Source organism: Mustela erminea, chromosome 2 (genome assembly GCF_009829155.1).
Source record: "Mustela erminea isolate mMusErm1 chromosome 2, mMusErm1.Pri, whole genome shotgun sequence".
Taxonomy (NCBI): domain Eukaryota; kingdom Metazoa; phylum Chordata; class Mammalia; order Carnivora; family Mustelidae; genus Mustela; species Mustela erminea.
This window is the reverse complement of record NC_045615.1, coordinates 108528893-108555790: the sequence shown is the minus strand read 5'-3', so window position 1 is coordinate 108555790 and position 26898 is coordinate 108528893. Positions and strand designations below refer to the sequence as shown.

The 26898-nt window shown below is 41.1% G+C and overlaps 1 protein-coding gene across 6 annotated transcripts in view; it reads right to left on the bottom strand.

The window, feature by feature from the left end:
* The window catches only part of C1QTNF7 (C1q and TNF related 7), a 108401-nt gene that overhangs the window by 56660 nt on the left and 24843 nt on the right, over positions 1 to 26898 (bottom strand). For 2 of the 6 annotated variants that reach the window (XM_032333884.1, XM_032333888.1), the window contains exon 1: positions 16639 to 18656. The exons of the other annotated variants lie outside the window; for them this stretch is intronic. The gene's annotated coding sequence lies outside the window, so the exon portion shown is untranslated. Of the gene's footprint in view, positions 1 to 16638; positions 18657 to 26898 lie in introns of those variants that run through there. 6 annotated transcript variants of the gene reach the window in all.

Genomic DNA, 26898 nt, shown 5'->3' with positions numbered 1-26898 from the left:
AAGCTGGTACTCGTATTATGCTGTTTTACAAATGACAAAGCACATGGTGAGAAGTTAAAATAACTTTCCCAAAGTCACGCAATTAGTAGGGAACAAATCTATAACTCTCACTACTATTATTTTTATTTTAAAAGATTTTTTTTTTATATGAGGGAGGATGGGGGGAGAGAGCAAAAGGGAGAAGTAGACTCTACACTGAGCATGGAGACTGCAGTGGGGCTTGATCCCAGGATGCTGAGATCATGACCTGAGCCAAAACCAACGGTCTGATGTTCAACCGACTAAACCAACCAGGAGCCCCTCACTACATTATTTTAATTCATCCTTGTACATGGAATTCTGAACACAAACTTATTAAGACTAACTATGTTACCTATGTTGACTAACTATGCTAACAGACCAGAACAAATCTCTTACTTGTGAGTAACTTTACCCAAATAGTGGTACTTCTTCCTCCTTGTTCTCTGTCTTCCTGCTTCTTCTTTCCAGCACAAACCCAGCCTCACCTTGTTGGTTAAGCTATCATCTTATCTTTTAAAGTATATAATGTTTATTATTTATGAGATATATTAGCATATATCTCATTTGACTTTTAAGAATGGTTGCAGTTGTGAGACAGAGTAAGTGTTTTTACTAGCTGCCCTTAGAGAGGAGGAAATAGCCTCGTGGTTTAGGGCAGGGAGCCTGATGGAATTCTCAGTTTTCTTCTGGCTTGCACAGGTTTCTGGATCTTGAGTTGCGATGTTCCCGTAGAAGGCCTTGACTCTTGTTGTTTAACAAACATCCATTCTCTCTGCTGGAATAGCCCCTTGATTTTCCCTTGGAAACCTTTTCTTCTCTCCTCCCCTCAGAAATTGCAGTTCCGGTGAGGTCTGCCCATGCTCCAGCCTCTCCAGAGTTTTATATTACTCTGGTCACAATTATTCATTCAAGGGAGAGATAGTGACTGAAATGAGTTCAGAGAAACTCAGTGGTGGGACTTTTCTGCTGGGATTGCTGAGCTACAAAGATGTAGTCCTGTAGCTGTTGGTGACCCTACCTGTCATCATAAAGAGAGACCTGACCAGCAGTGAAGTCAACTCAATGAAAAGCAGAACCAAGAGATGTGGAAAGACAGAGTTCAGGCCATATCCTTAGAGTACTGGATTCAATAGAACTTGAAGCCAGAAGATCTATCTGAGATTTTAGTTCTCTGTATTAAGAAATCCCCTCCTCATTTCTTACTTTGAAGCATCTTGAGTTGGGTGTTCTATAACTTTTGGTTGAAAGAATGCTAACTGATGGACCCCCTCCCCCCCAAAGAGACTGTTCTTGACAAGGGGTGAGGGAGACTGTGTCTAATTATTTTTTTTCCTTTTTCACTGGAATTCTGGGCACTGATTAGGTGCCTGTAAAGATTTGTCAACTCATTAATTGTGAATTCAGTGGAAGATGAGATAGTTATTAAGAATTTTAAACTATTACTTAAAAATCCTTGCATACTGGACAGATACTCCCTTTCTTGAGATATCCAGGGAAATTTGGAATAACTTTTCTTTGGGGTTCTTTCCAACTTGCTTGATTTCCCACTGAGACCAACTCTAGTTCACATGGATTTGCAGTGGAGAAAGTCATATTTTATTTTTAGTACTGTTTACTCAAATTCTTTACTAAGAATTTTTACCACTTAAGCATGAAGATCTGATCTTTCTGAGCTGCAAGGTGGACCATTTTATCCCTCTCCCTTCATGGACTCCTGCTCACTCACAAAAGGAGCCCCAGCCATGGATTTCTAGATTTTAGGGAATATACTGATGTCATGGTCAGTATTATTGGCTAGGCTTCAGTACCCAGATTTTCATCAAACATTCATCTGGATTTTGGCATGAAGAAATTTTGCAGAGATGATTAAAATCTATAACCAGTTGACTTTAAGTAAGGGAGGCTTTTCTAGGTAATCTGGTGGGCATGATTTAGTCAGTTAAAATGTCTTAAGAGCTGAGGCTTCCCGAACAAAGAAGAAATCCCACTTAAGTTCTGCAGCATCTCCTCATGCCTGGAAGTCCTAGTGTGTCCTTCCTTGAGGTCTCCCTACAGATTTTGGAATCTCCAGACAATCTTCACAACTGCAGAGTCCGATTGCTTACCATATGTTGATTAATATATACTATCTTCTACTGGCTCTCGTTCTCTGGTTGAACACTGACATAGATAAATGACAAATTCTCCCTGACATGGTAGGCAAAATGGATGTAAGAGTTACATAAGAGTAGAGGTAAGACCATAATCTTAAGTGTTCCAAAGGGGTCCTGTCACATTACAAGACTAAGAACCCTGGTCTTCTGGGTAAAGCCCCAGGTCTTCATAATGATGCGCAGTTCTCCATAACCTGTCTCTGCTGACCATCTTGGCCTCCTTTCTTGCTTCCTATCTTCTCACTTTTTTTATATTCCAGGATTAGCAATGAACCTGGGCCCCACAAGAAAGTTCATGAAAACCTCTACAGGAAACAAAGAAAACATCCTAGAGCTTTCTGGGTGCTCCAGATAAAGCTCCTCACTCCTCCATCTTTAAGTATCCATAAACCTGTCATGGTTTGTAATGACCCGAACTCAGTCCTCTCTCCCACTTACAGGCTCACCTCTACTTTCTACCTTGAGACATTAGGGGAGTCTTATCAAATCCTTTATCCCAGTTCATATCCTTCCATACTTCCAGGTCATTGCTCATCTTGTGGATTCATCACTATAACCCCTTTCCTGACCCATCTCCTCCCCCTTCCTTTCCTAGTGCCTCTTAGAATCCAAGGTCACTCATCAGCAAAGTTCCTTCCTTGTATCTTCACCTTCCATTCTGAATGTCTTCGCGTCTTATTTTGACTACAGCTTGGCGCCGTCCCCTTGAGGACACCTCTGTTCCTGTAGCACACTCATGTGGTGGCTGTTTTCTACCCCTCAGTCTTCATTCCATTGGGCCCAGATGTGTAGTAGGAATTTGGTGCTTCTTCTTGTCATTTCCAGAGTGTTCATTCCCTTGCCTTCTTCAGTCCCTTCAGGATTAAGTCTCACTCATGTCATCTGTCCATCCATTGACCCACTGCTCCTCCTGGTTGACATCATCTACTAATTTATTCCACTCCCCTCATATCTTGAAGATTTCAGCTCCTGACCTCTGTCTGTCACTCTCTCTGACATCACTGCCCTAATTCTAGGTGACTCAGTATCTCCTCAGAAAATCTGTCATATGCCCTGTCCCACAGCCCCTTGAAATTTCTTTCTTTCAATGGTCTTGTCTCCAAGTCAGCCTCCTCCTCTTACATGAGTATACCTATATTACCTATAACTACAGTATCTTCACAAACTCAGTTTCATGTTTCCTGCTGTCCTATCCCTGCTTCTTTTCTGGCATTCCATCCAGTATCCCAAATCCAACAACAATTTGATTTTATTTGGACACTACCATTTTCATTCTATTCTTTATTCAAGTCCTCACCTGCTTCCTTACCGAGTTTAGATGGTTCTATGGTAATTACTCTCTGGAAGACCTCATGACTCCTTGGCCTCTCTTTTGCTTTACTGAACCTTATTTAACGAAACCACCAGTTTGGCTAGATGCAGTAGAGAAAGCACACAACCAGTTCACCGCCCTCCATCTCCAAATGTGATTGTTTCTCTCAAAAGGGTCTTAGATTAATGTTGCCTATCAATTATACTATATTTTCTTATTTCATTAGACATCTTACTCTCTTTTAAAATTATTTTAGGGGTACCTGGGTGGCTCAGTGGGTTAAAGCCTCTACCTTCAGCTCAGGTCATAATCCCAAGGTCCTGGGATCAAGCCCCGCATTGGGCTCTCTGCTCGGGGGAGTGTGCTCATCCCTCTCTTTCTCTGCCTGCCTCTCTGCCTACTTGTTATCTTTGTCTGTCAAATAAATAAATAAAATCTTTTAATAAAATGAAAAAAGCCCATTTTATACTCTGTCTTCTATTTTAAAATTTCTAATACCTCTTCCTCTGTGGTTATGCTCAATGAATGACCTTATTTCTCATTTTATTCAGAAACTAGAAGTAACCAGAAGACATACACGCTTCCACCACTGCATTGAACTCCCTTTTGTGTGATATCATGTGGGTATGCTCTGCCACTCTCTTGTTAGAATGAACTGTTTGTGCCTGTATCCCAGGCCAACCTAACACCTGTGCACTGGATCCCATTCCCTCTTCCTGCTCCCCCTCTCACCTTCTCAATGACATCACTCCAGCAAGCCTCCTCTCAGTCCTGCATGCCCAGCCTGCTCTCTAAATGTCATCTGTTGGGATACCTGGGTGGCTCAGATGGTTAAGTGTCTGCCATCAGCTCAAGTCATGATCTCAGTGTCCTGGGATCAAGTCCTGTGTTGGTTTTCCTGCTCAGTGGGGAGTCTGCTTTTCTCTTCCCACTCCTGCTTCCTCTCTCTCACTCTCTCTTTCAAATAAATAAATAAATTCTTTTAAAAAGTGTAATTTCTTTCTGCCATGTTCTTCCTCATCTAATTGGTAACAGTTTTATCTAATGCTTAGACCAAATACCTTGGAGTTGCCCCTGATGCTCTTCATTCCCATAAACTGTACTTTAGCCGCAACTCTTTGTGGCTCTCCTTAAGCATTGTCTCAAGCATCTCACCCTTCATCACCATTTCCATTGCTGCTAACCTTGCTCCTTTTCATTTTAGCTCCTGAGTTATTGCAACTATGTCCACCTGGTCTTCTTGTTCCTACCCTTGGAGAAGGCACTTGGCAAGAAGAGCACTCGTGTTCAAACCTGTGATGGGATCCCTTCTTACTCAGACTACAAAGTAAAGGCATACAATAAGCCACAGTCCTTCGATGCCCACTCCCAACCATGTGAACTCATAATCTACCTATCTCTCCTTTGCTCACTTGGCACCAGTCATACTGCCTCTGTGCTGCTCCTCAATATCTGGGGGATATCACGCTGACTCCTTAAGGGTGTTCCTGCCTCAGGGTATTTGGATACACAGTACTTCCTGCCCAGAAAACTTTCCCTCAGATGTATGTCCATATCTATACCTATAATCAATAGGTAATCAATACTTATGTAATCAATACCAATGTAATCAATGTAATCAATACCTATATGTAAATGTATATGTGTAGGTAACATGTATCTACATGTGTTCTTGCATGTGTATATGTATACCTATATGTATATCCATACCTCTATCAGTCTTCATCTTGCTGTACCACCACTTCATCTTTATACTCAAATTTCACTTTCCATGTGAGGTCTCCCTGACCACTCTTCCCCAAGTTATAAATCCAACCATTCCATACTTCCTTCTTTGTCTTTTTTTTTGCTCATTACATGTATTATCATATAACATACTATGTTTTAATTTATTTTGGTATCGTCTATCTTCCTCCATGAAATGGAAGCTCCATGGAGGTAGGTATTTTTATTTGTGCTTTTGGTTGTAGAACAGCATCCGGTGTATAGTAGGGACATGTATTTATTGATGAAGTAATTGAATAAAATTTACCAGTGATAATAAATAGTATTTGATTGGGATCCATGATTTCTCACATCTAAGTCTTCAATTAGCTTGTTTCTGTATTAGTCTGCTCCCCCCACCAAAAAAAAAGCTGACTCCAAAGAGTCCCATGCACAAGAGACAAGCCCAGCAAAGGAACATCTTGTTACAACAAGAGCTTTGGTCACAAATGGCCAGGTAGGACCCCATAACCCTGGTGAGCTGGGCTGGGAGGCAAACATCCTTCCCACATTCTGGGGGATATCACTCTAACTGCCAGGAAAGGCAGGTCCAGGGAAAACAAAGGCAACAGACAATTTTTCCTTTGGCTTTCAGGTCTAGTTTTGAACAAAGCAGTCTGGTATTTGAACTTTCTGGCTGGTGAAATAAAATGCCACAAATAGAAATGTCCTTAATCAAATTAATTACATTTTATTACTATGCTCTGATGGGGTTAGTCTGCCCTCAAGCAGAGCAATGCAATGTAAGACACTTTATGCATGTTCATTTTATTTTGGTCTGTGAATTCTTTACCAACTAAGAGTGCTATTGTTGTTGAAATAATAATAAGTTTGGCAAGCCTGTTGAGAGCTTGGAGGAGGGATGATATCATTCACCCAATAGTCCATTTCTCAAACAGCAGTCTCAGACTTGTCTTAGAACTTAAGGCAGAACCTGTCAGTCACTCTCATGCTCAAAACACTGCAATAGCTTCCTGCATCCCTTGAGATAAAGCTCAAGGCCCTTGAAAGGCCTTAGATGGGCTTGATTTCCACTCCCTTCTTACCTCACATCCTACCTTATGCACTTCATTCCAGGCACCTGGCATCCTCCTATATCTGGGATGAACCAAGGGCCATCAATCATGCCTTTCCTCAACTTGTTACTCCTCAGACCAGAATGCTCTTCGGCGAGAAGCTGGCATGACTTATTCCTCTTTACCTTTCAGTCTGGCTTGAGTTTACTTCCTGTGACCCTAGCCTTCCCTGACTCACCTTTCTGAAGCAGCATACCTGCATCTCTTTTACCTACTTCCCTCATCATTGTCCTCATCACCTCGTGACAGGTACATCTTTTGTTGTCTTTGTTTGCCTGTCTACTTCTCAATGTGGAGGAGGAAGTTGTCTGTTTTGATATCGTCTCTATCCCGAGTGCCTAGAATGGTGCGAGGCACTTTGTGACTACAGAGTCCTGGCTCCTTATGACTAACTATACTGATTTTTCAGGCGACCAGAATTCCTAAAAAACAAGTGAAAGAGACTAGTACTTTCTTACAAGAGAGGAGAGAAAGAGAGAGGGAGATTGAGAAAACCAGTGTTAAAGTAATCTCAAATTCATAACCCTTATTCGTATAAGAGAAGTCTCCTCTTGGGAACCTTCAAACCTGGCTGAATCTGGATCTGGTCCATCTGCATCCATCCTCCTCCCCATCATGTTGTGGGAGAAGGGTGGTAAGGCAAGGAGAAGGAGAACCTCTGCTCTCCTCAGAGGCCATTACCTGCTGTGGTCTGTCAGCCAGCTGCCCTCGAGTTTGAGCATGAAACTTCCCCAAACTGACCCTTATGATTTCAAATATCAAAAGAAGACAGGCTAAATCTGAAACATTTGGAAGCTAAGAACCTGATTTGGCCCAAGAAAGCTGATGCTTATTAAAATCTTCAAAGGGCAAACATGGAAAAGATCCATGTTTTAGATTATCTTCATCTCATTTGTCATGTCTGGAATCATTTTTACAGCACTGAAATCAAAAGCAACAAGAGTTCAGTTTTCTTCCTCCACACACCTCTTTGCTGGCAAGGTTCCAGAACATTCTCCAGGCTTGTGGGTCACAGGAAGAGAATATGTGTGGTCAGAGGGATTTTCTGAGAGTCTGCACTTGAGCCAAGTTATTTTAAAAAACTGAGATGAGTGTAGAGAGGTCGTTATAGTTCAGAGTTTAAAATAAAAGTTTCAGGAAGGTTCGCATGTTTCACTTAAAATGCAAAATATATGGCTGGTGTCATGGTGGCTATTTTTATATGATGTCTTTTGGAGATAAACATTTGCTATAGTTTGCAAGCTATCAAGGGGAAAAGAAGTAAATATTTTTTCTAGTGCTTTCTCTATGATGAGAACTGGGCTATGTATTCGCAGATACATTTAATCAGCTCACTGTCCTTATCTTAAGCAATGACCCCACTTATAGCCTCCCAGAGAAAAACAGAGAGCATGATCAGGATACCCTCATTTTTTCTATCATCCCTAATTTATCCACATTACCGTCTATTGCTTGCTTCCTGCCAGTCTCAATTGACACTGGTGAGAGGCAGGAACCATGTTCATTCAAAACCAAGCCCAGCCCTGGGGATTTGTTTTGAGGTAGCTCTTGCCTCTCTTAGATTATCTGGCTCAGATACCCTCTTTCATTCTCTAGTAGCTTCATCTTCTAGCATTGGCTGATTGCTTACAGTCTGTATCAGTGTTGAAGTCTTTTCCATTCTGAAATAACCTTGACTTGGCTCCCTTGACCTACCTCTAACTATCACACTTCTCTGTTCTTCTAAGGAAAGTAGATTGGATGCGTTAAAGGTAATGTGCAGACCAAGAAAGGGTGAAGAAAGCAAATCAACTTTTTCTAAGGGTGCTTTAGAAGATGTTACCTGAAGGTATTCAGTTGGGCCTGGCCATTCTGTCCTTGGGAGTAGATGGAAATAACTATTTCCAAACTCTACTAATTTGGAGGAACAACAGTGTAGATAGCTTGTCCAGATTTCACTGGTTTCTAGATGTTCTAGCTAAGGCCAACTATAAGTTGGATATTGACCATTAAGGAGAGGTATGGGGATGTGTGTGCACAGACATCTGAATGGGGAGGGGGATATCTATGGACAGTAAATGGTATAAAGAATTTCTGTTTCCTGCCCAGTGACTGGTTTTAAGTCTTTATGGAGAGAGTTTTTAATGTCAGATGTTGAAAGAAATGTTTCCAGGGAAATTTTTTAGGAAGATATTTCCAGTAAAGATTTCAATCTCTGGGTACAACCACAACTACTTTAGAGCCAGGTGACTCACCATGGGAAAGTGGCTTTCTCTCCATCTCTGCCCAGAACTTAGCAACACTAAGTGCACTAACTCATCAACTTTGGGAAAACAAGAGATTGCAGCCATCATTTGAACGTTATCTCAAGTTGGACCCTATTAATATATGTGATTTTAACAGAAGACTATGATTATTTGGGCCATGATTTACATGGTGACTGTTGTGCAGGAATTCATGAGCCCATGTCAGCAGAGCATAGAAACTTGGAGGCAAGGATCTTGGTGAGAGGAGACAACATGACATCAGATTTCAAGGTGTCCTCATCAGTGTGCCTACACTGGTGAGGCCAGAGGACTGAAATGTAATCTCAAGGAGAGCAGGGATTTTTGTTTGTTTGGATCACTTCTGATCCAATAAGTAAGCATGTATTCAATGAATGTGAAATGAATTTAGCTTCATTCTAGTCAGGAAAAGAGGTGGTCAGTCTGCAGAGACCTGGATATTTAGTCAGAACAGCTAGAAATCAGGTAGAAACCAGGAATAATTGGCTACATTCACACTGAGGTATGGAAGAGAGAGTGACAGAAGAGCAATGGCCTCTTGTCAAGAAAGATGAAAATAAGGTGAGAAATCAGAGGGAAACCAGTTAAGGTTATGCAATTCATTATGCAGTATGATATGGTACAAATTGTACTACAATGGACAGGAAATGCTGAAACACACTTGAATATATCATGTGTTATTTTGAATGGCACATCTAGTACATTATCTCAATGGTCTTCATATCAGCCAAGTGGGATGGGAGGGGCAGGAATGTTGGCTAATTTTTCCAGGTAAGGATGGGGGGAATAAAGTTAAATGGCTTTCTAAAGATGACTTTAAGAGTTTCACTCATATGTGAACAAAAGCAAATGACTTTGAGTTGAGTTCTATCATTTTTTTTTTCCACCTGACCATAGTGCAGACGTGAGACTTTGGCTGATGGGTGGATTTTGACTTGGCAAAGCTGTGAACTCTTTTCAGTTTGTTTCATTTCCTCTTTTTAATTTTGCAGTGGTGACTATAAGGTGATAAGCACTAAATATACACCTTTGACTGGAAAGGTTGGAATGACATGGGGAGATAATTAAAATGGAAAGAAACACAATCCCTTGGCTTTAGGGATTAGGATGAGGATAATGTATTGAAACAGCTGAGAGTTTCTGTGCAGCCTTTACTTCACATCTCAACAACATAGAACAAATTGCACAAATTCTAGGAATCATGTCCCTTGGTAACAAACATGGGTCACTTTTTAAAATGTCACCAAATGGCTCTGTTGACTGTTTTGTAACAAGTCAAAAGCAGATGGCACTTTGAAGTGTATGAAGCAGTTTGGAAAACAAAATCACTTGGACATTTTTGTCTGGTTTGCTAAGATAATGTGATGAAGCCCAAAATGAAAGAATCTTGGCGTGCACTGATAGAGCAAGGGTACACACCGTTTAGTGGATTTGCTCTCATTTCTTGCAATCAAAGAGCTGATTTTTCAACTTTAGCTCATGAAGTTCACACACTTGCTGGATAAAAAGTACAAAGCAAGAGAGAACTATCATTTCTTGAGTGCCTACTATGTGCCAGGCTCTTTATATGGTATATTATTTATAAGTTTACGTATCTTACTTAATTCTAAAGTAATTTTATGGGTGGCTATCATTACCCCTATTTTTTTTAAAAAAAGATTTGTTTATTTATTTTGAGAGAGAGACAGTGAGAGAGAGAGAAAGAGAGAGCAGGGAGGGGGCAGAGGGAAATACTCTCAAGCAGACTCTGTACTGTGCAGGAAGCCCAGTGCAGGGTTTGACCTCACAATTCTGAGGTCATGACTTTAGCTGAAATCAAGAGTTAGACACTCAACAGATTGAGCCATCCAGGAGACCCAATTACTCCTATTTTGTTTTATTATATTTTAAAGATTTTATTAATTTATGAGAGAGAGAGAGAGTGAGCAAGAGAGAAAGAGAGAGAATGAAGGAGCAGTGGGAGGGATAGAGGGAGCAGCAGACTCCCCACTGAATAGGGAGGTGACTGGGGCTCCATCCAGGGACTCCAATCCAGGGACTCTGGGATCATGACTTGAGCAGAAGACAGATGCTTAAAGACTGAGCCACCCAGGCATCCCCCACCTCATTACTCCTCTTTTCAATACAAATAAATGAAGTCCTACAGACATCCCACACGTAATTACGTATGAACTGGAATTCAGACCTTGATCTGACACCAGATCCACTTCTTCTCCCTACTCTGTGGTACTTTGGGTAGAATCTTGTCCCTCCCTGCCCCTTACCAGTTGTTTTAAAAATATTTTCATGCTCAAAGTATCAAAATAGATGCATCTAGCAAATGTTTATATAATATTTATTATGTATCAAATTCCAAATTAATTGCTTTCAGAAATAGGAATTTATGGAATATTTTGACAAGTACTATAGGTTTGACTCTCTCAAAACCCACCCCAATCTACTCCCCCCCTCTGTCTTTTTCTATATTAAAGACAGAATACACAAACTTCCAGATCTCCTTGTAGCAAGGGGTGCCCAGGTACATGGAAAGTCCTGGAAGAGGACTTTGTTTTCCAAATAAAAAGGAAAAGTTTGGCAAGAAGGTTTTTGCCTTCCTTCCTGGAATATCAACTCAAAACCTGGAGGGGCAGCAGCTGACTTGCCACCATGAGGACGAAAGCCATGTGTTAACCAACAGGAACAAAGCAGGAAGACAGAAGGAGCCTGGTTTCCTGGTGACATCTTTGAAATAGCTACACATCATCTACCTCTAGGCTTCTTGTTGAGTGAGAAAAATAAACCCCCTACATGTGAAAGGAACTAGATTTTTCTGATGCTCACAAGTGTTAATGATACACATGGTAGGCAGAATTTTGGAAGACATTACTATTTTCTAACTATGTTCCATTCTTTCATGCCAGTTTGGTTCCGATTTGTAGTTCTGAAACATTGGAAGTACAGCCATCAACTTAGATAATAGATTCACCCAAATTGTGTTCCTTTGGTTGGGCACAAATGGGCTCCAGAGTTGGGTCCCCTCCCTGTTTGTGGGGAAATGGCCAGCAGAGCCTGTGATCCAAGTGGATGTGGTATTACCAGAAAGTCTGGACATCACTCCAGCCAAAGAACTTGGCATGGAGTCTGGGAAGGAGAGCAGGATGACCAGACCTACCATTTTGTCTTGCATGGATGTAGACTTGGCCTTTGGTTGGAAAAATTAGAAAGGGCCTTAAGAAATCATTTTGGCTCTTTTCACCTTGTGGAAGAACCACACTGAAGTCATACCAGATATGTATGATAACCAATCTGGGTTTAATAGACCTCCAAAGAACACAATTCCTCAACCTCTTCCCTCAGGAGGCCATTTCAACATTTAAAAACTTGCAATACATTCTTTCTTTACTTAAATAGACTGTGTATTGCATGTGTGTAGGAGGCTTGGTGAAAAAACCCTTTATCTTTCTCCAGAAGAGTAGTAGAGTGGGTTGCGCAACAGGGAAGTCCTGGATTCAGGTTGTCCTGCCACTTCCTAGTTGGTGCTGAACTTCCTTGTAACTTAACTGTACCAAGCTTCAGCTCCTCATCTGTAGAACAAGCAAATAATAGCCACACAAGTGTCATGATGAGGGCGTCATATACTTAAAATGCCGTGAGTAGTATCTGTCATAAAAGTGCATGAAAAACAGTAGTACCCTTCCCCTTCTCTTCCTTCAGGACAGCAGTTCACCATCATTCTCTAGGCGAGATTGGTTTGGAGTCCCAAGAAGCATCACTGAATTACCCCACAACCCTCTCTACTACTGGTTAATTAACTTCAATGTCCTAATCTCATCCTTTTTGCTCTTATTTTTCAGTCATTGCATTTTAACTTGGGACCTTGTTTTCAAAGTAATTTCTAGAAATGCATCTGCAATTTGGAGAAACCACATTTTTATAAATTAAAAAATACCAGTAATTTATTGGAAAATAGAAAACATTGACCTGTGCATTTTGTCTTGCTGTGTACACAGAATTTTCATTCTAAGTTGTGGATCCGTAATTGGGGTTTACATGATGGTGATAAAGGCATAATGGAATAATGAGACAGTCATCTGGATTGTTACAGCCAAGAATATTCTGGCCACAGATAGTGGGTTGATTGAAAGACAAAGACTCCTCTGGTACAAGTTATCTGCACTGTGAACTTCACTATGGAGAGATGCTGTCTCAGACCCAAGTGAGGTTTGTTGCACCATTTTAAGAAAGGAAACATTACAGACCATGGATTGTTTTTCAAAGCTGTACACATGACTCTTGGCTAATAGAGAGTTGGATCGGCTGAATTCTGGCAGCTTCGCATGTTGGCTGCACTAACATATGTACAATTTCAGACTCAAGCCACACATGAAGTCATTGTGAAGCTGCACAATTCATCCCTAAAAATCTGCATGCGGTTGTTCTTCTCCTCTCCAACAATGTAATCCCTAGGAATTGTGATGATTTGAACTTTTTAAGAAGAATCATTAATTAATCTTCATGCACTTAGGACCTACTGATTAATCTTTGATGAGGAAGAGTATTTTGAAAAAAGCCCAGAAGATGCAATGAAAGAAATAACTGCAGTAGTTTGGTTCAGAAATTTTTCTGTCCTTCTTTTCATAAAATTTCTCCAGGCATTTGATGCTGAGGTGAGGAAAGAAAATGACAGAACAGACTTTCAGCTCTCAAAAAAGCCCCTTGGATTTATGGCTGGTCACTCTACCCCATCACCATTTTGTATTTTCTCTACAGTGCTTCCCAGTCTCAGCAGTTACATCCTGATTTATGTGTCGACTGTCACCCTCTCTGGAGGTATGGAGGAAGAGACTTGGGCTAGTTCATAGCTATATCTAGAATAACGCATGGCACATAGTAGGTGCTCAGTTAATATTTGTGGGTTGAATGGACCAGAGCTAAGGAGAAAAGTAACCCCTGTTGATTGGGCAGCCATTGTGCTAGGCACCATGTTGGGTTGTTTATGTCGGTTACATGCAGTTGAGAGGTAAGTGATGTACTTGGAGTCTTGCAGTTAGAAAGTGATCGAACCAGAATTCAAAACTGTGGCTATTTCCCTTCAACTCCTGACATTTGCCACCACTGGAAATTATTTCCAGCATTCAGTGGTTCCTGTTCCACCACGCCCTCTATGACCTCTTTCCGAGGCAGCTGAAGTTCCCAGCACATGTTTTGAGGACACATTTGGCTTGCCTCTATCTGTGCTGTAGTAGTCTGCAGAGAAAGCAATCTCATAATATTTTATTCAGCACAGTAAATGCTCCAAGTTGCCAGTTTCTCTGTGTAAAGTTTATTTAGTAAATTTCTCATATTACACATATAGTTCACTTTATTCTAATATGGTGATGAATTCTACTGAGCACTACTGATTTATAATAAAAAGCCAACAAAGGGAAGGATATCTACCCCTCTGCTGGTGCAGTCAAGAGGCTGATGACACAGTTCGGACGGTCACAGCGCTTGGAAGGAGACATGTGTGGAAAGAGGAAGAAAGCACAGGGTTATAAATAAGACAGTAAACAACTCTGAACTGAGGTTGATTCTGACCTCAGTGTAATCCAAAAATTTGAATGAGGAAAATGCCCCATCTCTTTTATTTAACCGAATTTTTCACCTTCTTCAGGTGAAATTCAGCAATCTTCATTCTTTCCCAAATTACAGAACAGGCTGAGGAAAGTGACTGTTAAAGTTTGATGCACATTCTATCCTCTGGAGAATTACTGATAAAGGGGCTTCAGCACCTGCTTTAATTAATGAGGCACCGGGCCAGGCACACCTGAGGCCTCACTGATGCCAGGCATGGTCATCCTCTGCTAGCTCACTCTCCCCTGCAGGGAGGCAATATGGGCCTGACGGTCGTTCACCCACCCCATCCACCCCCTCCCCCATCAAGAGCATGGGGTCTTGAAGAGACCACAAGCCTGGGAATTCCAAAGCCTGCACTTAGCTCCCAGCCCTGTTGATTTCTAAGTGTGTGACCTAGAGCAAATTGGTTCAAGTCTTGAGCTTGTTTCCCTGTCTGAAATCTTCATGGGCAACGGTCAGTTACTTTCATCCAGAAGGCACTATGAGGGTTGGGTAAAGATGTACAGGAAAGAACCCAACAGCATGAGGGAAGCTGGCAAAAATTGCCCTTTCTCCAGTCTGATGCAGCCAGATCATTTACTCCCAAATCCTAGCCCTTACAGCCATCACCTGTGGCCATGGGCAAGTTACTTAGCTAAACTCAACCTCAGTTTCTCCTGTAAGAGAGACAAAAAAATTCTTTGCTTTTCTTAACTCTGAACCTTCACATGATTCCCATGGTTTTTATCTTTATTTCATAGTAAGGAAACCAAGGCACAGGGGCATTAAGTGACCAACACATGGGTCACTCTGGGATGTATCCTCACGTGCTGCTCCCAAGACCACACAAGACAGGGTGAGCAGAGGGCCAAGTGCATGGTCAATACTCAGTAAATATTTCCCAATGTTTAGATAATTTCCTTTCACATTCCAAGCATGTATCCCTCCATTTTATGATCTACTGCACCACACATGTCCAACAGCCAGTGCCCAGAATTATTTAATTATTGCCATGAAAACAAAAGCCGTTTTGGGCTGTACAGACTATAGACATGTTAATTCTAGAAGGGGAGCATCATCTCACCTCTTGTTTTTATGGCTTTCAGCACATTAGCTATATAACATGTATTAAGTAAAGGTGAGAGGTTAGAGATCTCCTCATACTAAAAATGGCTCCAGGCAGGGGGCCAGGGGGTATCTACATAGGAAATAGGCTGCTATAAATTCCTAGTAGCTAAAATATCTTTCCACGCAGAGCTGACTGACCCTGTGACATGCCTAATGCTTGTGCTGGCGCTGACGCACGGAGGAGGTAAGTACCTAGCATATTGGGAACAAGACCAGTCTTGTTATCACAGGACATCAAACCATGAACCAAAATTGTTTAAAGGGAAGAAAGGAAGTCAGATATCAACCAGAGTTAAATGCAGTTGTTTTTATGCTCAGGGGAGCTTTCCAGGGAGTAGAAGAACCAAGATGAGGGTGTGAGCCTTTATTATTCAAACCGGAATCAAGACATATTGCGAGATGCATAGTCTGATGCAGAGTCTGAGATCTTGGTTCCCTGCAACCCTAGTGTTCTTGATGAGGAACCCTTGGAAAAGGACTCTCAAGTTCCTGGAGAAGCTGTAGGGTCTCAGGGAACAAAGGTTGATCAAAACAGAGCTATTTCTTTTATATTAGCTATATACCTGCAATTACTTTTTCAGTCCTTAAATCACAATCTGATTTAAAATATCTTTAAAAGCAATATACTCCAGTACAATGTGTTATGTATGAAGTTATGTAATCCCATCACGCAATTACTATTAATACAAACCCACATTTTTATCAACACAGCCTAAATGTTTACACTCATGCATTGCAATGAATGCATTCTCCTCCCCACAGCAGTGTAAAATGTCGAGCCCATTTGTTTAATAAAATGAACAGTAAATTAATCAGCACCCCCAACCCAAACTAAATTGAGCACAAGATTTACACCACTGCAAGAAAAGCTTCACCGGACAGTATAAACTTTAATGTTTCCCTTTTTCCTCAGTTAAAACCCTGCGGTATATCAAAATGAAGAGAACACCTTAAATTTGAATTATGTAGGCACAGACCCGATGACCACTCTGTGTTTCAGGGTGAAGTCCCGACAAGTGTCCATGTCAGTGTCACACTCCCCTTAACTATGGATCTATAGTCATTAAGGAATAGAGCTGCCAAGTCAAGGGCTCTTTTCAAAACTAACCCTTCCCAAGCAAAGCCGATTCTGATGACTTTCGCTTTCTCTCCTCTGTTCAGCAGAAGTATCCCCCAGAGGAGATGGTTCATTGAGTAAGCCCCAGTCAGTAAACACCCCCAAACCTCACAGATGAACAGAGAGAGAACAACTCAACATGGATGTGAGCCAAAAGACTCATCTGTGGGAGAAAAAAAAGCCTGAAGAAGTTCACTTCGATCGGGAGAGAGGACTGTTTACTTACATTGCTCGCAAGACCTTCCAACAGCTGGAGTCTTTGAATTCTACTGCGCACAGATGTGGAGCTTTCACTCGAAATCCCCTTCCCTTTGGCAGCGAGGAGCACTCATAACTCTGTGGGGCTTCAGATTGATAAGTAATTTCCTGATTGGTTTCAAAAGCGTTCTCCCAGGCTTCGAGCAGTGGCGGGGAGAGAGGGAGCAGCACACAGGGCCCATGACGTGCAATGACGCTGTGGCCTGCAGACCTCCTGTGTGATCGAGCTCAAAAAAAGTATCCGTCGACCTCACCAGCAACAATAAATATCCTCTTCTATCTGTTGGCTGACTCCCTGAATTATATTTGGGAAACAGCACAAAGAGTCTGGACAAAATGTGTTCCAGTACTTGTGATTGTTTTTTTACCAGCCACCTTAGAGAACATTCTCAGAGACCATGCAGTCCAACCCCTTCAGTTTAGAGTGGAAGGAACGGAAGCCTGGAGTTTACAAGGTTTGACCAGGATGGCATGGGAAGTGAGTGGAAGGATTGGAAACCAAGAGCCTCCTGGCTGTCATGCCAGCGCTCATTCCCCTATAGGGAGATGGAGGTGGACACAAGGGTTTGTCATCTGACTCTTGATGCTTAGAATGAACATCATGGACAAGGTCCTTCATATTTCTGAGCCTCAGTTTCTCATAGGTGCAAAGTGGGAATCAAAACAGCAGTTATCCTTGTGTGGCCTCACAGTATCGGGATCGCTATGGGACAGTCTCACCAAGGAGGAAGTCATTATACCATGTGGCTTTTGTCAGTAGGTCCCCATCTACATGGTTCTCTTCTTCCTTCAGTTCTCATAATCCATTCAATGTTATTTTGTGTTCTGGAAGAAGCCATCCTGTGACTTTTTGGGGGCCTCCCAAAAAGTTGGTCATGTTGGTCAGGGAATGAGATAGGACATGGAGAAAATTTTGACTTGGAAAACCAAGTCAAGATCAGATGCAAAAATACAGAGCATGTCTTGACATTTGTCACAGAACGGACACTGGGACTGGAATCAGAAAATGGAGGCATGGTTACCACCTCTAATGCTTGCCAGCCAAGGGAACTCCAATGAAGCATTCCAAACCACAGTTTCCTACCTGGGGACATAATCCCTGTCCTGCTGTGCTTGCCTCATTTTGCTCTGATGAGATCAAATGGAGTCTTTATGGAGATAGTGCTTATCAACCTTTGCAGGTTTTGAAATGGTGAAGTAGTATTTTCCAACATCTGGCATAGCATTTCACACATAGAGCACTGTTGACGGTATGGTGCCACCACCTCTTCCCATTTTTTTCATTGGCTTGCACCCCTGGGTGCCGGGGATCCTGGGTTCTTGCATTTTTTTCCCCTTCTCCCTTTAAAGAGCATATTTTGCTTTTCTTCCCTTGTCATGCTGTCTCTTGGTGCTTGGATCCACTTTTTGGCCACTACTGGTCTTCTTTCTTAGAGTTTAAGTGTCCCATCTCTCATGCAACAATAAGAATGAAAACCAGGAGAAAGTGGTTTTGCTCAACCACACAGAAAGTCATCCATAGTGTTTTGACCCATGTGAGACTGTGTGCATCTCAGAAGTAGTCACAGCCAACAGCAGATGGATTGAGATCAGCCTCATTGATGAAAATGTTCAAGCCTATCCCCCCTGTCCTATTCATTTATTCTATTCCCTTCCTTTGCCGTTTCATAAATTCATTCTTTGAATGTCCTTGCAGTTAAGATTTGCACTCTATCATCTCTAAGAGCAGTTTTCTAACTGGGCTTTACTGGAGCTGGCTTGGGCCACCATAACAAACTATCATAGACTGGTAGTTTAAGCAAGAGAAATTATTTTCCTCAGTTCTGGAGGTTGAAATTCTGAGATTGGGGTGTCAGCGTGGTTGGGTTCTGGTGAGAGCCTTTACCCTGACTTGTGGATGGCTGCCCCTCACTGTGTCCCCACATGATGGAGGGAGAGAAAGGGGAGAAGGACATAATCTTTTTAAAAAGATTTATTTATTCATTTGAGGGGGGAGGGCCAAAGGGAGAGAATCTTCAAGCATATTCCCTGCTGAGCATGGAGCTCGGGGCTTGATCTCACAACCCACGAGATCGTGACTTGAGCTGAAACCAAGAATCAGTTGCTTAACCAACAGAGCCATCCAAGCACCCCTCTCCCTCTTCATATAAGGCCACAGTCCATTTGGATCAGGACCGCATCCCTATAACTTCATTTAACCTCAGTTACTTCTAAAGACTCTATCTGCAGATATAGTCACATTGTCCTATAAGTCAGGGCTTCAACCTATGAACTTGGAGGGGACACAGAACAAACCTGGAGAAAGTGAGCAGATAAAGTTAACCTTATTAAGCACTCACTGGGTCGAAGGCCCTACTCGTTTCTTTTCTTACTGAATCCTCCTGACAACTCTGAGATGCTGGTAGTGACTTTCCCAAGGTCACAAAGCTAATAATTATCAGTGTCCGCCTGTAAACTGTGATGACCAGTACCATGTTCTTTTCGTGACACGGTCTGCCTCCACCTCCTCCTCTCCTCTGTTGGATTCTGAACCATAAACCTCTATGTTTCCTTCTTGCTCTCTGAGCTCAGCTGCCTCATGTCAGGGTGGTATTGGTGAGAAGGGAGGGAAGGTTGAGGAAGCTGTGTGGTTTCCCACAGGCACCCCTGCGGCACCCCTGAGTTTAGGCTGACAGCTGTGGGGCGTCTGCCCAGAATGTTCTTGTTCTCTCCCTGATTTCCTCCCAGCCTCCTCTATGTGAATAAATCCTTCTCATAAGCTTGAACTCAGCTGGAATTCTTCACAGGGAAGCTTGCTTTGATCCGCCCCTCACCTGCCCTAGCTCTCTCTTATACTGTCCTATCCTTCTCCTTCATAACTTTTTTTTCCTTTTCTAAAACTTTATAAATGTTGCTTTATCGCTACAGTAGTTGTTTCAGTGGTTATATTTATTTTCTTTTTTTTAAAAAAGATTTTATTTATTTATTTGACAGAGACAGAGACAGCGAGAGGGAACACAAGCAGGGAGAGTGGGAGAGGGAGAAGTCGGCTTCCTGCTGAGCAGGGAGCCCGATGAGGGGCTCCATCCCAGGACCCTGGGATTACGACTTGGGCTGAAGGCCGATGCTAAACGACTGAGCCACCCAGGAGCCCCTGGTTATATTATTTCTAAGATAATTACATAATATTTGTCTTCCTCACTAGTTTATAAGCTCACTGCGGACAAGGGTGTTTGGCTCAGTGAAGTGTCTCCAGCCATTAGATCACTAACATGAGAACCTACAGGGAAGGAAAGGAGGAGTAGGAATTGGTGAATCATGGAAAATAAATAGTAGTAAAGAGGAGCTACAAGATTCATTTGCAGTAGTGGTATGACTGGCAAACATACGCCTCGGACTGCAGTCTAATGGTAGATTCTTATCAGGCCCCCTGTGTACTACCAAATTAATTTTTCTCCTTGCAATTGTGAATGGGGAAGTTAGATTTGGCTCATCAAGAGTGAGGTTCTTGGAGTAAGAAGAGGTAGCTGAGGAATGGATCTTGGGTCATACCTGCTAGCCAATCCCTGGACTTTTGCAAGGGCAGCACAGCCTGGCCCTCAGCACACAGGGGGGCTTCCTGTTCAGGTTCAGTTAGCCTTGGTCTCTTTCAGGAAAGAGATAAAGCGAGACCCTAATAAACAGGGTGTGAGGAGATATGCGGCTTTCCAGGAGGAATTTGTACCGGGAAAGCATTCCCAGCTAAAGAAGCCACATGTGCAAGGACATGGAAAGACAGGTCTTGTATATAGAGAACTACAAAGAACACACTTTTATTGGTGGGTTGAAAGGAAATGTGATAACAAGTGAAATTTCTAGATAAGTATTATGTGTTTTATTATTATCTGTTTCTCAGCTTTGTTTGGTAGACCAATGGAAGAGTTCGTGTGAAATTGTTTTATAAGCTGGAAAAATCTTATAAAATTTTGCTTATTATAAATTCTTTTGGATGAAGATGGCTTGGCAGAGAGACCAAGAAACTATGCTGGGAAATGAAATTATTTATCAATTTTCTATATTTACAAACTGAAAAATTTGACCAATTTTCTTCTTCTAATCCCCTTTTCAACTTTTTTAAAAGATTTTATTTATTTATTTGTCAGAGAGAGAGAGAGAGAGAGAGAGAAAGAGAGCACAGGCAGACAGAGTGGCAGAGGGAGAAGCAGGCTCCCTACAGAACAAGGAGCCCGATGTGGGACTCGATCCCAGGATGCTGGCATCATGACCTGAGCCGAAGGCAGCCGCTTAACAAACTGAGCCACCCAGTATCAGTCTAATCCCCTTTTCAAAGACTGGATGATAAATGTATGGTATTTATTAAATATCAATGAGCTGGGATATAAGTTTTTGACTCAGCATTATCCCTGGACCTTTTTACTTTCTCTTCTAGGTCAGGGACTAGAAGCCTGAATCTGGATTTCCCCCAAACCTTTGCAGTCAGTCCTCTGGTTAGAATCATCCAATGAAAGCACACATAGGCATGTAAAAGGCAGAAATGAATGAGGTGACATCCCTTAGTTGCGATTGCGGTCCGAGTGAGGACAGTCAACTGATGCAAGGTTTACAGGAGCTTCTGGGTGAGATCCTGGAATCACATACTCTAGTGTGGTTTCCTAGCAATCCTGCACTTCTGGATATTCAGAAAAACAGCATGGTCTTTTATTCATTTGTTGGTTCCATAGCCTCCTTTTCTTCACTTAGAAAGAATTATAGAGTCGTAGAAGTTTGCAAAAAAAAAAAAAAAAAGTTGCATGAAAACCAAATAAAACAAAAACTAGCTTCTCTCAATAGTGAAATCTTTTATCACTGTAATATATCAAAACTAGAAGCTGGCATCAGTACGACTGTATTAACTAGATTGTAGAATGTATTCAGGTTTCACTAGTTTTGCATGGATTCATTTGTGTGTTGTATAAGTCAATGCAATTTGGTCCTATGTATAGATTGCCTACAGTTCTTTCAATGGTTGTTTCAGGCTTTGATTTTTCATCTTTAATCCCTACCTAGGGTGATTTTTAGTTTCTAACTGAATCCTCATTGATATAATTTCCTCATGTCATTTCATACTTGAAGCCTTACATTCAGGTTTTGATTCTTTTTTTTTTTTAAGATTTTATTTATTTATTTGACAGAGAGAGAGAGAGATCACAGGTAGGTAGAGCAGCAGGCAGAGAGAAAGGAAGGGAAGCAGGCTCCCTGCTGAGCAGAGAGCCCTATGTGATGCTCCATCCCAGGACTCTGACCTGAGCTGAAGGCAGAGGCTTAACCCACTGAGCCCCTCAGGTGCCCCCAGGTTTTGATTCTTGCATGTCATTGTGTTCATTCATTTATTCAGTTGGAATATTGCTCACTGATATCTTTTTCTGTATGCCTTTTTTTTTTTTTTACCCATTGTCTTTCTCCAGGGCATTGTCACATTACCTACAAATTATTGTAACATATTTTCAGCTATTTCTTGGGCTTTTAGTTGCTACATTCTCCAAGTCATCTTTATTATAGTGCATCAAAAAGGCAAAACTATTTTAATCATCCCTAGATAGTGGTAAAATGATTTACATGTAGTAAGACAGGAAGCAAAACGTAAGAGGTACAAGGATTGGATTAAAAGAAAAAAAATTATCATTATTGGCAGATAATACAATTGTACACCTAAACAATGCATGCAAATTTTAAAAGGCTATTAGAAAGAATATACTTTCAATATGGTGTCAGATAGAAAATAAACACCCTAAAAATAGTCTATATACTAAAAATAACAGAAGAGCAGAAGAGTAAAAAAAAAAAATTATCTAAAATTCTCGTTGTTGGCTTTTCTTTAGAAGAAGGACATTCCAGCCTCTCCCTAACTCTGGGCTCTGTTTTCTCACTTGGGCTCTTAATCAGCTCAGCTTGTGTGGAAAGACTCATAAAATTTTGGTAAAGCACTGTTTTCCCCCTCTTGATTATTATCTTGGACTGACTAGCCACAAGTGATTAAAGTCTAGGGGGGAAGCCAGTTTAGAAGCAAAGATGATGATACATCCTTTGTCCCTTGCTAGCTAAAGACACAATTCCTCCCAAAGTGCACCTTCCGAGCTATAGGACTATGTAAGTCTTCTCTCTCTTCACTAATGGACTAAAAAGAGAATCTTAACAACTATTCACCAATTCTTTCAATTAATTAATCCTCACAACCATATAGATTGAAAACTGAAGTCACTTATCCCAAATCTTAAGGTTACCAAAAGATAGAACGAACCTGGGGACCAGGTGGTGAATCTCCTATCCTTTATTCATGCCTCCATGGTGTACTGCTTTTCTTGCGAGTGATAACTTTCTTCCCACAAAGGTTATTCACAAGCCCTAATGAGCCACATTGGCTGCATCAGCTTCATCTATCTTATTAAAAAAGTAAATTTGCAGGAAAATGTTAGGTAAATAAATGACACAGGTGGTACTAAGTAATGACAGAAATTGTGAAAGTGATGTGAATACTCATATTTGGAGAACCCAAATTTCGTAGAAGTCCTGAGTCGATGAGCCTAACTTGTGGGTGGAAACTTGCTATCAGGGAGCATTTATTTGGATTTGTCTCTAAAATGCAATTAGTTCTTTAGAACTTCAGTGCTTCAATCAGGACAAAAAAATTCACATCATTCTCCAAAGTACAATTCCAAAGACAGTTTTCCCCACTGATAGCTCTCTTTGAAGATGAGAAATTGCTTTCTCTCTATTTTTATTTTAAGGTTTTGATTGAGAACACTCAAATACATGCCTGGCTTCAAAGCATAGTTTGTAACCAAGAAGGATTTCCTGGTTTACATTGCTTAATTAATGATAATATTGATTCAAAAGAAGAAAGAGTTTCTAAATCCAGCAATTTCCAGTAGTAGTAGATGCAATCCCTATGTAAACATTTAAACCGAAATGGCCCTTGGAAGAACTCAATCTCAAGTCTTTACAATCTCCATCTTCCTCATTTCACAATCATCACCATCTTTTCTGTCTTCCCCCATCCTAGTGGTTTCATTCTTCGCTCTCAATATCTTGAGCATGCTGTCTCTGGAAAATCCTGGTAATCATGCGAATACTTCTTGCTTTAATCAGCAATGAAGTTTCCATTTGCTTGGTGCATTGTCCAGGATAAATGAATTTACTGTGGCCTGTTTGTTTCAGTCAAACAACACATAACAGCTCCTTTGAAGATTTCAAACAAAATCTAAGTCATATGCAGTTTGAAAGGTTAATATGTCACCAGAAAAGAAAGTAAAAGAGAAAGAGAAAAATAAGAGAGGGAAAGACGAAAAGATCAGTCAGAAGGCAAGAAGGAAGGAAAGAAAGCGAGGAAAGGAAAAAAGGGAGAAAGATACAATGAAAGAAAAACCAAGAAAGCAGAGTGGGAAGAAGAGTAAAGTTACGGATCCTGTAACTCTAAATCAAGCAGGCATGATCTTTGTATTTTCCCCATAGGACCAACTCCAGTTTGAGATGTACTATAGCACATCATTCTTCTACAGAAGCAGCAACTAATAAACTCACCTAATAAGGCTTTAAATGCAGCTAACAAATTTATACTTACAAGTGTCGTGTTTGGGCAGGGTGACCAGCTGTCTTGGTTTGCCTGGGACTGAGGGGGTTCCCCAGATGCAGGACTTACAGCTTTAGAATTGGATAGTCCAGACAAAACAAGATGGTTTGTCTGGGACCAAGTTTTCCAGGGCGTGATACTTACAGTGTTAAACCAGAAGAGTCCTGGGCAAATGGAGAAAAGTTGGTCACCCTATCTTTAGGTGAAATCTTATCTTTGGGTAAATATTACTTCCTATATCCTTTGAAAATTGTGTAGGAAATGCTTTAGCTAATTTTAGTGCCTCTTCTGCATGCCAGGATCTGTGTTAAGTATTGCAGATAATGTAATGGGTATCTTTTTTTTTCCTGCTTACCTAGCTCTCTGATACTCTTTGGTTAACACTTTCCCTATCTTATGTGGTTTTAACTGCGCCAACTTGTATAATGCCCTTCACTCTTGCCACCTTCTTTGAAGTGAGGAAGTCAACCAGGCTGGGCCAAGTAGAGTAAGCCATCTGACACATCTGGAAACAGTGACTGGTAAGGGTGAGCATGTAACCCAAGAAAGGCATCCCTTGGGAGAGAGAAGTTCCTTTTGCTTCTACTAAAGACCATCATTGGTCATGCTGTCCACCATGTATGACAAAATTAAAAAAGCATCATCTGAACCCCTGGGTTTTGCCATGCATGAAGCTAACGCCATTCCTAAACTGACCAAATACATGAGCTAATGGATTCCTTTTTTCTAAGCTATCTCCAGCAGTGTGCTGTCACATGCAACAAAGGAGTTGTGACTAGTAGATGTCTACGGACTTGGCTTTCTATGCTGAACTTAGTTCTGTAAGATGGGTATAGGTTGAAGCACATGAAATTGGTAATATTTGGCTTCTTTTGACAGCAAATGCGGCAATTTCACTTGATTTAACTTAAGCATTATTTTTCCCATCTCACAGATGAAGAAAAAACTCAATGGTGATAAGTAGTGTGCCTAATGTTGCACATTTATTACACAGGAGAGCTGGGAATCAGATCCAGGTCTGTTTAATTCCAAAGTATACAAATGCATTCCCAGTCGTTCATGCTTCCTGAAAAAAAAAAAAATCTCTTGAGAACTATCCTTCACTATTTGACAAATGCCTTGAAAAGATACTAGGTTGTGACTCACACCCTACGTATGAACTTACATATATATGGTGCCAAACACCTGCTTGTGGCTTCCAAAATTCCTGTTTTGTTGGCTGTTTCATGAAAAGAAGTCAAATAAACGAGAGTGTCAGGTAAGATGGAAAACCCCAAAGTACTCTGGCGTGTATTTATACTTTGGTAGGGATAAAGTTCCAGGTGATCATATGTCAGATTTCCAAATTTACTCCAGCTTTGGTTTTACTGACAATCAAGAGATGTGATTTTTGCCTCACAAAAGAGAGATTCTTTACCCATTCTATTCTCCCAACAGAGAGATGGTTTAATTGTTTCCCATTATCCAAACCAAACACATTTATAGTGCAGCTGTGTTGGTGAGATAAGCACTCAGGGTATTTTCTGAATCTTTGGCATCCCATGTACTTGCTCACTGATGCTGCAGAATGATGCTTGCCCAGAAAACATTTCTTTTCCACGTTGGTGATCTATATATGCTCTAAAAATCTCTGTGACTTGGGGAAGTTTGTGTGTCATTTTTTTTTAGTGTTTATTATATGTGTGATTATTAGAATTCAAGATTGTCCTTTAATTGTAATGAATGCTATTGGTGAGTGCTGTGAAGTGTGTAAACCTGGTGATTCACAGACCTGTACCCCTGGGGATAGAGTATTATGCCTCCATCAGAAAGGATGAATACCCAACTTTTGTAGCAACATGGACGGGACTGGAAGAGATTATGCTGAGTGAAATAAGTCAAGCAGAGAGAGTCAATTATCATATGGTTTCACTTATTTGTGGAGCATAACAAATAGCATGGAGGACATGGGGACTTAGAGTGGAGAAGGGAGTTGGGGGAAATTGGAAGGGGAGGTGAACCATGAGAGACTATGGACTCTGAAAAACAATCTGAGGGTTTTGAAGGGACGGGGGGTGGGAGGTTGGGGTACCAGGTGGTGGGTATTATAGAGGGCACGGATTGCATGGAGCACGGGGTGTGGTGCAAAAATAATGAATACTGTTATGCTGGAAATAAAAAATAAATTAAAAAAAATTGTAATGAATGCTAGAAAAACAATGTGTCTTGTTATGGTGTGAATACTGTTCTATAGTAAATGTCTTTGGCATTACCTATGGAACATTTATTTTCCGTGAATTCCCTCCCCCCACTGCAGGCTGTAGTAATCAGCTATTATAGCTATAATACCATAACATAACAAATGACTCCCAGATCTCAGTAGCTTGTAATGACAACAAACATTTATTATTTTTTTTTTCTTATTCAGGGAAGGTTATGAAACTTGCCTAAGATCATACAGCTGGTAAATGATGATGGGAAGATTCATTCATTCAACAGATATCATTGAGTCCCTACTAAGTGCCATGCATCATGAGGAGGCTGATAAGCCACCAAGCCAAAGACTATTTATGTCCTAACTGTTGAAATTAAAAGTGAAAACAGTATCATTATATCTCTGGAGAGCCAATCAAAAAGAGAGAACATATCAAGCCAGAAAGATTT